This window comes from Henckelia pumila, chromosome 4, assembly GCF_033568475.1.
Source record: "Henckelia pumila isolate YLH828 chromosome 4, ASM3356847v2, whole genome shotgun sequence".
Classification (NCBI taxonomy): domain Eukaryota; kingdom Viridiplantae; phylum Streptophyta; class Magnoliopsida; order Lamiales; family Gesneriaceae; genus Henckelia; species Henckelia pumila.
This window is the reverse complement of record NC_133123.1, coordinates 134,260,376-134,270,874: the sequence shown is the minus strand read 5'-3', so window position 1 is coordinate 134,270,874 and position 10,499 is coordinate 134,260,376. Positions and strand designations below refer to the sequence as shown.

At 34.3% G+C, this 10,499-nt stretch overlaps 1 long non-coding RNA gene across 1 annotated transcript; it reads right to left on the bottom strand.

Annotated features, from left to right (window-relative positions):
* Positions 1-9,416: 9,416 nt before the first annotated feature.
* LOC140860322 (uncharacterized) lies at positions 9,417-9,941 on the bottom strand. Its single transcript, XR_012143676.1, has 3 exons — positions 9,809-9,941; positions 9,607-9,714; positions 9,417-9,506 (listed from the first exon to the last, which is right to left on the bottom strand). It is a non-coding gene; the product is annotated as an uncharacterized lncRNA (long non-coding RNA).
* Positions 9,942-10,499: the final 558 nt, after the last annotated feature.

Below are 10,499 nucleotides of genomic sequence, written 5' to 3'. Positions count from 1 at the left end.
ATTATTTGAGTGGATAAGTCCGCGGTTTTGGTTGTACACCATTAGTCCTTATTACTTGAAACATCATTGAGACTCTATATGCTAGTACTGTACTTTGACTCGTTTACCGACTCTATTGGGGTCATCAGGTGTCGGGATTGGGTACAGTTACGACACATATAGGAGTCGATGCTTTGTTGTCAAGGATTCACCACATACTTGCGAGTGTGGATATCCTATGCGATCTGAGGAGATATTAGTGTGACGAATCTCTGGCCAGAGTACATGATGTGTTTTAGGTTACTCGGTTTTCTAGTAGCACATGCGATGTCACTATTTGATATTCAAGATGCATTGCATAGTTATCGAATCTCGAACAACTCTCGATGCACCAATGGTTGTTGATTCGATCGAGATATATGGATGAAGGGACCGTACTGTACGCTAACCAAAATCTACTGGTTCTTGCAGTCACTATCAGTGATACCTAGGAAATCATGGGGCGATGTTGCTAGGCGCTCTTACCATGATTCGATGGATAAGTCGGAAATTGTTGTTCCGAGTCACAAGGAGTTGTGAGCTCACGGCTAGCTGTATCCTTGAACCATTGAGGGTCACACAAGTAATGGATTACTAAACCCCGTTGAGATAGTTAAATTTAAAGAGTTAAATTTAATGAAAGAGAAGTTGGACTTCTTAACTAAAAGGAGTGGAATTTCCTAAAATGACATATTGATGAGCATTTTTGGAAATCACTGAATTCGGATTCAGAAAAATTATCTTGACTTTAAAAGATGCAGAAATGGTTTCTGTGCACATTGGTGAAATCAGTTTATCAATCGGAGTCATGATGAATTTTATATTAATTTCTATAATAACAGTTTTGGCTTGTTGGGCTTAAGTTATGGATTATTGGCCCTAAGGAGTTAGAGTCCTAATATAATTATAACTTAATCTAGTCTAGAAATTATCTATAAATATAGGTGTAGTGTTCAAAAATTAGAAGTATTCCATCCTTGAAATTTTCGAAAATCACTTATAATATTCTAAGGGAATTTTCGAAATTCTCTTCTTCTTTTTGAGATAATTCAGGCTGTGATTTTTGTGAAAAATTACATTCTGAATTAACAGATCAAATCTGTTTATTCTCTACGATAAACATCTGATTGATTTCTAGTGCAATCAATCAGAGGGTTTCTGTTTTCTATTCGTGGACCTAATTTCGGAGATTGATCGAGCGAGTCATCGGTTCCCGGGATTTACAAGAAGAGCAGATTAAATTCTGTTGGAGTCCATAATCAAGCCTTAGCTTGAAGAGGTAAAAATATTTAATTGTGGATTTATATTTTTACTTGCAAGATTTTAATCGTTTGGATTTGATACCCACGATATGGAATCGTTTCATATCGAAAAATAAAATTTTTTAAAACTTCCGCTGCTCCGGGTATCACATCCGTGTGATCAGAGAACGCGTGTTCCAACATAGAAGTGGCCCCGACGTTCTCCGAGCTTCCTCCACCACTGGTCTTGCAGCCGCCCTCGCCTGCTGAGCCTTCTCCTATCCAACCTCAACCTTTGCAACAGACTTCCTCTGTAGCTCCCTCTCTTCCCTCGACTCACCCCATGACCACTCGCTCTCGCAATAACATTTCCAAACCAAACATCAAATACTCCCTTCACACCATAAGTCACACCTTGGATCGAGAGACCACTTGTGTTACAGCCGCTCTCCGAGACACACGCTGGCGCACTGCTATGTCCGCCGAATTTGATGCCCTTCTAGCCAATGGCACTTGGGATCTTGTTCCCCCACATCACACTCAAAATCTTGTTGGTTGTAAATGGGTTTTTCGGATCAAACGCAACTCTGACGGGTCCGTGGATCGTTACAAAGCTCGCTTGGTTGCTAAAGGATTTCATCAACGTCTGGGTATTGACTTCCATGACACCTTCAGTCCAGTGGTCAAACCAACTACTATTCGGGTCATCCTAAGCCTTGCTGTTCAACTTGGTTGGCTCCTTCGGCAGCTTGATGTTAACAATGCCTTTCTTCAAGGCTCTCTTGATGATGAAGTGTTTATGGCTCAACCACCCGGATTTCTTGACAACAATTTTCCGACGTATGTGTGCAAACTCAATAAGGCTATCTATGGCCTCAAGCAAGCGCCCCGTGCTTGGTATCAAGAATTGAGTCGCTACCTTCTCACCCTTGGCTTCTCCAATTCTCGATCTGATGCCTCACTCTTTATTCTCAACTGTGATGCCTCTACTATTTATTTTTTGGTGTATGTCGATGACTTGATTGTTATAGGCAACAATACAGCTATGATTGATGATATCATTCACAAATCGGCATCCCGCTTCTCGATCAAGGATCTGGGCTCTTTATCTTACTTTCTTGGGTTTGAGGTACTTTCTGTCTCTCAGGGACTTCTTCTGTCCCAACGGCGGTACGCCCTTGATCTTCTTGCTCAATTTAACATGCAACACTCAAAGCCCGTTCAGACACCTCTTGCCCCTAGTTCAGTGTTATCTGCTCATGATGGTGCTCCTCTGGCTGATCCTACTGCTTACGTCAGGTCGTTGGTAGCCTCCAGTATTTACTTCTTACTCGTCCTGATCTTGCCTTTGCGGTCAACCAGCTATCTTAGTTTATGCACTCACCTTCTGAACATCATTGGGGTGCTGTCAAGCGACTCCTTCGCTATATCAATGGCACATTGAACTACGGCCTTCACCTTCGTCGCACTGATTCCTTGGCTCTTCATGGCTTCACTGATTCTGATTGGGCTGGAAATCCTGATGATCGATGCTCCACTGCTGCGTATATTATTTTTCTCGGTGCAAATCCTGTCTCTTGGAGTTCGAAGAAGCAGCGCACTGTTGCTCGTTCTTCTACTGAAGCTGAGCATCGAGCCATCGCCACAGGCGCTGCAGAGCTCTCTTGGCTCTGCTCGCTTCTTCATGAGCTTGGGGTACCTCTTCCAGCTGCACCCGTGATCTACAGTGACAACATTGGTGCCACGTATCTCTGTGCCAATCCATTTTTTCACTCGCGCATGAAACATATTGCTATTGACTATCACTTTGATCGTGACTTAGTGCAGCGCTCCAAACTCCGCATTTCGCATGTTTCCTCTGCTGATCAGCTTGTTGATGCCATAACCAAACCACTATCAGGCCCTTGTCTTCGCGATCTTATTTGCAAGATTGGTGCTTCCTTGGAACCTCCATCTTGAGGGGGCATGCTAGCATATCTACCAATATAAATATTTTATTCTTTGTGATTTGTTTACCTTGTACATCGTTGTATCTATTAGGCAATTATTTGTATGTATCTTTAGCTTATTTAGATGCTTAAACTTGTATATAATTCTGCACAAGTTGAGTAATAAAATATCAATTTCATTCTCAATTATTATAGGTAAGACCTAGGTGACGTGGGAAGAGATTCCCCAGCGTTGCGGGTTCGATCCTCGTGTGGAGCATATTTCCTGCTGAAATATTGTGCAAGTATGCTTTGGGGTTGGCCATGTTGCTTCCTTTCTTAAGGTCCCTGCCGCTCGCGCACATCGCTCGATTTAACTTTCGCATGGGCCAATGGATCTTTGACTCATTTGGAATGAGATCCCCTTCGGGGTCAACCCTTTTTTGAAAGATCACATTTCACTTTCCATTAGTCGGAAATATATAGTCAAATTTCCATAGTAATTGAAGATATCTAAACTTAATTCTTATATTAAAACTTTACATCTTACACTTATGAACAAAAACACAACAATAGTCCTTTAACTCTCATTTTCAAATATAAAAACCACATTTCATTTTTCATTAGTCGAAAATATACAGTCAAATTTCCATGGTTATAAATACATTAACTAATTCTAACCTTTTTTTATTATTATAATATATTAATATGTATTAAATAAAGGTAAAATGAGAAAGTTTTTTTTAATAAAGTTATTTTTCCAATCAATTTTTTATTAATCTATTTGAAAATATATAAAAACCTAAAATTTGACACATGTGAAGAACACATGGCATACATTTAAAATATATTTTTATTTATCTTAAATAATTAATTTAAAAATTATTTAATTTTAACTAATTTTTTTAAGAAAAATTATTTTTTAGGTAGTATGTTTGTCACTTTGCGATTGTAGTCCTCTATATTTTAGATTTCAGTTTAATTCAACTATCTTTATTTTTTTTTCATAATTTTAGTCATTTTTTGATGTGGCGCCGATGGGCACCAATGCAGTGTTGATGTATAGATGACGTATATAGTGACACGTAAGCAGTTTCAAAGAAAAAAAAACTAAAAATTGTCAAAAATCAGAACATGCAGGACTAAAACTGAAATATACATGAAAACATAGATGATCAAAATCGTATTGTGACAAACATACAAGACCAAAATTATAGTTTCTCAATTTTTTATTACTTGGATAGAAATTTTTTGTGTTTATGATGTGTAGATAAAATTTATAGAGAAAATGTTTTTTTTTTGTGCAATAAATTGTTCATTTTTTTTTGTTTTGATCCATTAACTTTTCAAAGTTTGGTTTTGGTACACTAGCTTTTAATTTTTAGTGATTTTGGTCCGATTGCTGACGTCGCGGTTAGCAAGTCAGCATTTTCCGGTGCCAAATCTGCAGTTGGACCAAAATACCTGAAAACTAAAAGTTAATTTACCAAAACCAAACTTTAAATAGATAATAGAACAAAAAAAAAACGGACAAATTAATTGACCAAAGAAAATATTTTCCCAAATTTATATTATGTTTCGTCTTTAACATCTTGTTTTTGTTGTTTTAGAGGTCATGAATTGATCACAAGTAATTTTGATTTCCTTTAAAATAAATAAATAAATGGCAAAGGATTTTAGAACTAATTGTTTATCTTCCCAAATTAATTATGTAGCACAAATAACTATTTCCTTTTTTGGAAACACGTAAGTAATGGTCGATTTATTATCATAATATAGCCTTAACCAAACAACTTCAATTAAATATACTTAATTATATCAATGAACATACTGTCAAAAAAAAAATTATATCAATGAACATGGTACCAACTATCATGCACTGTGTACGTATACGTACGTCTTCCACTGGCTTTGAATCTGATCGTTGCTCCAAATTATATCTTCTCGCAAAAGGCTGATCCTCATGAACCCGCAAGCTGGGGAATTTCCCACGTCACCTTAGACCTTACTAACTCGCCTATGCAGCAACAATTGAACTTTAACGCTCTTAGAAAATACACTCGAAATAAAATAAATTGAACTAGAATTAATTATTTAATGAAAACATGCATGATGTAACACATACGATGTTATCCATTACGATAAAATGTTTCCAAGTGATGATCGATGTAGCCAGCTATTTGGTGTGACGTACGTGAGTCCAATTATGCATAAGTTTGAAATTTGAGGGAGGATAACTCCCAGAAAGATGAATCCCATCAGTCCGTACTTCCCAATAGCATGTTTTACTGGTACATAAATCTTGTGCGGTTTTTGAATTAAAAACATCGAACGCCGATTCTCTCGATCCCCAGAAAAAATGACAGAAGTAGAGAATATTGTTAAGGAAGTTATCGCAGAAATCCCATTGGATATCTTGATCCGGGGAGATCGTGTTGTTCCATATCAACTTATTTTTAGAAGCGCAATGGGCTCTCAATTTTATAGCATTTGCGGGAAGATAATTCACTACATGAATGGTGTATTTTCTCACGAACATACAAAATCTTTTCTCCTCAAATGCCGTTGCTCGAAAGAAGATGGCAATTACCAAGATGATTAGTAATTTGTGCTTCATCGCTCGTGATTAACTATTATATGATATTTTCGCTTTAAGATATATATGCATGATATTTTTAGGTTGCTTTTATAGAGTGATTGAAATTTATTAAGAAAATGAAATTATCATGTTTTGGAATAGATTTTTGAAATTATATATATATATATATATATATATATATATATATATATATAGTTTGGTCAACCATTTTAACAATTTTGACTTTTTAGAGGATTTGATTTTGCTGAATTATATTTGACTGTCGATTTTTTTTGCTTTCTTTTATATAATATAATATAATATAATTTAAGATTTTTAAAATTTTTCTATCAATAATTTAACAGAAGTTTGTGGATAAGGATTCTCTCAAATAGGGAAGACAATGAATCGGGTTTAAACTAAACCCCACATTAAACTCATCCCGACGGGATGAATATAGACCCGGCTAAACAGTTCCACAAGCGGATCCAGGGCGGGTCCCGGGTTTGACCAGACTAGCCCCGAACCCGTTTCGTCAAAGTGTGTTTATATATATATATATATATATATATATATATATGTAATAGCAATAATATATAATTATATTTTTAAAATAAATAATTAATATTTTATACATAATTTGAGTGTATAATATTATAGGATTGAAATAAATTTATTTTATCATTTTATGTTTAGTATTAAAATATATCATTATAATGTTTTTTGGCTAATTATTATTAATTAATTACAAGTTGATAAATTTTAACTTGTGATGATATTTTTTTTGTCTTAAATATTATCAATATATATTTAAAATTAAATTCAATGATTTTTGTTAATTTTTAAACTTTTAAATTTTTTAATTTAAAAAATTTAAAGTATTTAATTTTTGGCGGGTCCAACAAGTTTAACACTGATTAGACCCACCGAGTTCGCGAGGTGGGGCGAGGCGGGTTTCATGTTTTAGGAATACCTGCCCCAAACCCGCAACGTTTTATATGTAGACTGAAAAAAGCCTCCAAACTCTACATCTTCGGATGGTCCGTTCCCAGGGTTCGGATTTTTCGATCCGCCCGATCACTTGAAATCTTCTTGCTCATTTTCAGATGTCCTGAATTCAATTTTCAACTCTTTAATCCCAATATAAGAGTTCTAAATCATGTTATAACCGTTCTAAATATGATTACTTGGTTAATTATCACTTAATCATTAATTCTGGATTCGGGTTACTACAGTGCGTCTGCCACTGGATTCGCTACCTGGATGATACTTAATATCGCAATCATAATCCTTAAAAAAATACATCCAACGACGCTATCACATACTCAACTCTACCTGAGTGAATAAATACTTCAAACTCTTGTGATCCCAAAAAATCTCGAATCGCTCGTCATATAGATAATGACGTCAAATCTTCAGTGCAAACACGATCGCTGCAAGTTCTAGATCGTGCATGTTCTCTTCGTGGGTCATTAACTGTCTAGAAACATATACAATCACATGTACATTCTGTGTCAACACACAACCCAACCCTTGAAGAGATGCATCAGTGTAAACAGAGGAGGATCTATGAATTTTATCGAGAGAGGACAAAAATCTAAAGGAGAACACACATATGTATATATATACTTGTACATCGATAACAACATTCATAGATCCAAACGGGCTCTATATCCTAAATTATGCAAAATATAATATTTTCAATATAACTAATTACACTATCATTCAAATATGCATCTTCTGTTTGATTGATTGATGAAGACTTTTGTTTTGAATAACAACAAAGATGTATTAAATTAATGATGAATTCATCTTCAAACATGAGTTGTTGGTTAATGATATAGAGTTTTGAACAATATTTTAATGTTTTATTAATAATAATTTATGTTCAACATTTTTTTTAAAAAAACTAAGAGTATATGTTCACAAAAAAATTTAAGGGAGAGCAACTTCCCCCTTCCCCCTTGCCTCTACATGGAGCCGCCCATGAGTGTAAACCACAAAGTCTCCAGATCCAGATGGTAAAGTAAGAATAGGTGCAGTAGTCAATTGACTACTGAACTCGTCGAAACTCTAATAACATTTGCTTCACCATACAAAATTGCAACGATTCGACGACATGACCGCGACCTGATTAATTATAAGGCACCACCGTCGTCGTCTTTCTCGGGTGACAAGTACTTGCCGTGCGACAAGTCATTGCCGGCGTTGATAGAGGCGGGACCCCTCCTTCACACTCTCCTCTTCGCGGGGCCGCTCCCACGTATAGTGGCAATATCCGCCGCCTCAACTCAACTCCACCGATATACCACCGGTCACGATCTACCTGGTTAATAGTACAACACCAACTCCTGCCCAACATTCTTGTCTATGACATGCAGTCGATACAACCACCAAAAATTGAAGCTTTTTCTTAGGTACTAAATTCAGATCATGAGTAATAGGTGGGTGATAGAGTTGAAATTTGCATGAAAATTAGCACAATAATCAATTTATTATTGGCTTGAAAATTCGAATATTCCGTAATTGTGTCTGAAATTCAAGTTTTTGAGCTTTATGGTATCTATTCATATATTTAAAGTTTTTTGTGGGGAAATGTCGAAGATCAGAGCTTGGGTGAAGGTATATATATTTTTGAAGACCCGAGCAGAAGTATTCCCGCCTAGCCGAAAATAATTTCCATCTTGGCAGGAATGGTGAGTTCGAGAAAGGAACATAAGTTTTTACGCCTAGACGGGAAAGTATTATCATCTAGGCGTGATAAGTGGTTTCGAAAAGGAAAAATATTTCGGAAATTAATTAAGGAGGGATGAGAGTTGAGGACTCTAGGAAAATTAAAGACACTACAAAAAAATAGCATATAGAAGCGGTTTTTATTGCTTTTAGAAGCGGTTATCAGCCGCTCTTAAACTTTTACCAACAGTTGCAAAAAATGCTCCTCTTATTGGCATCCTTATATCTTATAAAAGCAGTTTTGTTAACAGTTGGTAAAAGTTGAAAAACCGCTCTTATTATTCACTGTAAGAACGGTTATAAACCATTCTTACACTACTTGGATATAAGAATGATTTCACAGCACCTCTAAAACTTGGAATCTTAGAGCCGTTTCGAACTGATTTTAAATTCATTGTATTTAAGAACAACTTTAAACCACTATTAAATCTAGTGGATTTAGGAGCGATTTCTAATCGCTTCTAAATTTAGTAATTTAAGAATAATTTCAAACTGCTCTTAAAGCCCACTAGATATTAGAATGGGTTTGAAGTGTTCTTAAAGTAATGATTTTAGAAACAATTTAAAACCACTCTTGAAGTAATAGAGTTTGAGCAATTTGAAAAACTCAAATCTTGAATATAAAAATCGTTTTATACCCTTCCTAAACCAAGGTATTACCGTATTTTTTGATCAACAATTAAATCTCGTGCACATCACCGATTTAGCATTAGATTCTATTTCTTTTATATTCTTTTTCAATTAATATATATTATTTCATTACCATTCAAAATCAATAAAAAAATTAATAATATGACTAATACTAAAATTTAATAGATAAAACTGTTTCAAAATCATATATCATTAACAATCAACGTTTTTCCTAAAAATAAAAAGATCATTACAAATGCTAAAATTAAATAGATGGCATTAATTTTCAAAATATCTAACTACTATCCAATTCCAAATTCACGTCTTGCAAAATTTATTCTGCTAACTTTAGCATGAAAGTATGTCCTCCCTTGTTACCTGAAAATATATATAAAATATAAATTTTATTTCAGGTCATAAAAATTAAACAGATATTCAGAATTTTTTTCTACGAAGTATAAAAAATTAAAATTTTTACCTTAACTTCTTTACAAAGGCATCTATTACTTTATTCATATATCCCGAATTGCCTTCAAATATCTTGAATCAATTTTCACATCCTTTTGGTATCATGTCTAATATCAACCTGCAAATTAAAGAAAAGTAACATCAATCAATTTTATGCAAAATTCACCCAATACTAAATGATTGGGGAAAAAAATATAAAGTAAATGAAATACCTCCAAAAACAAAAAGTAAATACAACATAATTAAGTAGGAATGGAGAAGTGGTCAGCAAAACGGAGAAGAATCAATAATTATAAACGTTAGATCATAATAGACACCGAGAAGAGGAACCATGAGAGAGTTGAAGTTGAAAATAAATGGAGAGTTTTAGGATTTATTTCATCGTCAATGGAAAACTTGAAACTTAAATAGAGGTTTATCTTTAAAAATTTTGAATCTTCCATATTAGTGGTGGAATTTTTTAAAATATTTATCTTGTAGATTGGCGGTGAAAATTGAATGTGTGATATATTTGACGAAAATAATTCAATTTTTTGCAGTTTATATTAATTCAGTTACCCGCCAGTTGAAAATTTGAAATATTACTAATGAAATTATCTACCTATCTTCGGCATGCATTTGCATATATCAATCAGATTAATCACAAATTTAAATAATTAAACATGAATTGTAATTATTATAACTCGATAATTTATATTTAAAATCTTGACTGAATATTGATAAATGGTTTAAATTTACGTTACATTGATTATGAATCATTTGTATATATTAAATTAATAGAATGTAAATTACTTAAATATTTTTCATTTTAAAAATGCGATTAATATATGATTTATATTTCGTGATTTCATGGTATTCGATTTTAAGCATTAGACTTTGATCTTCTCCGATTTATAACTTGAT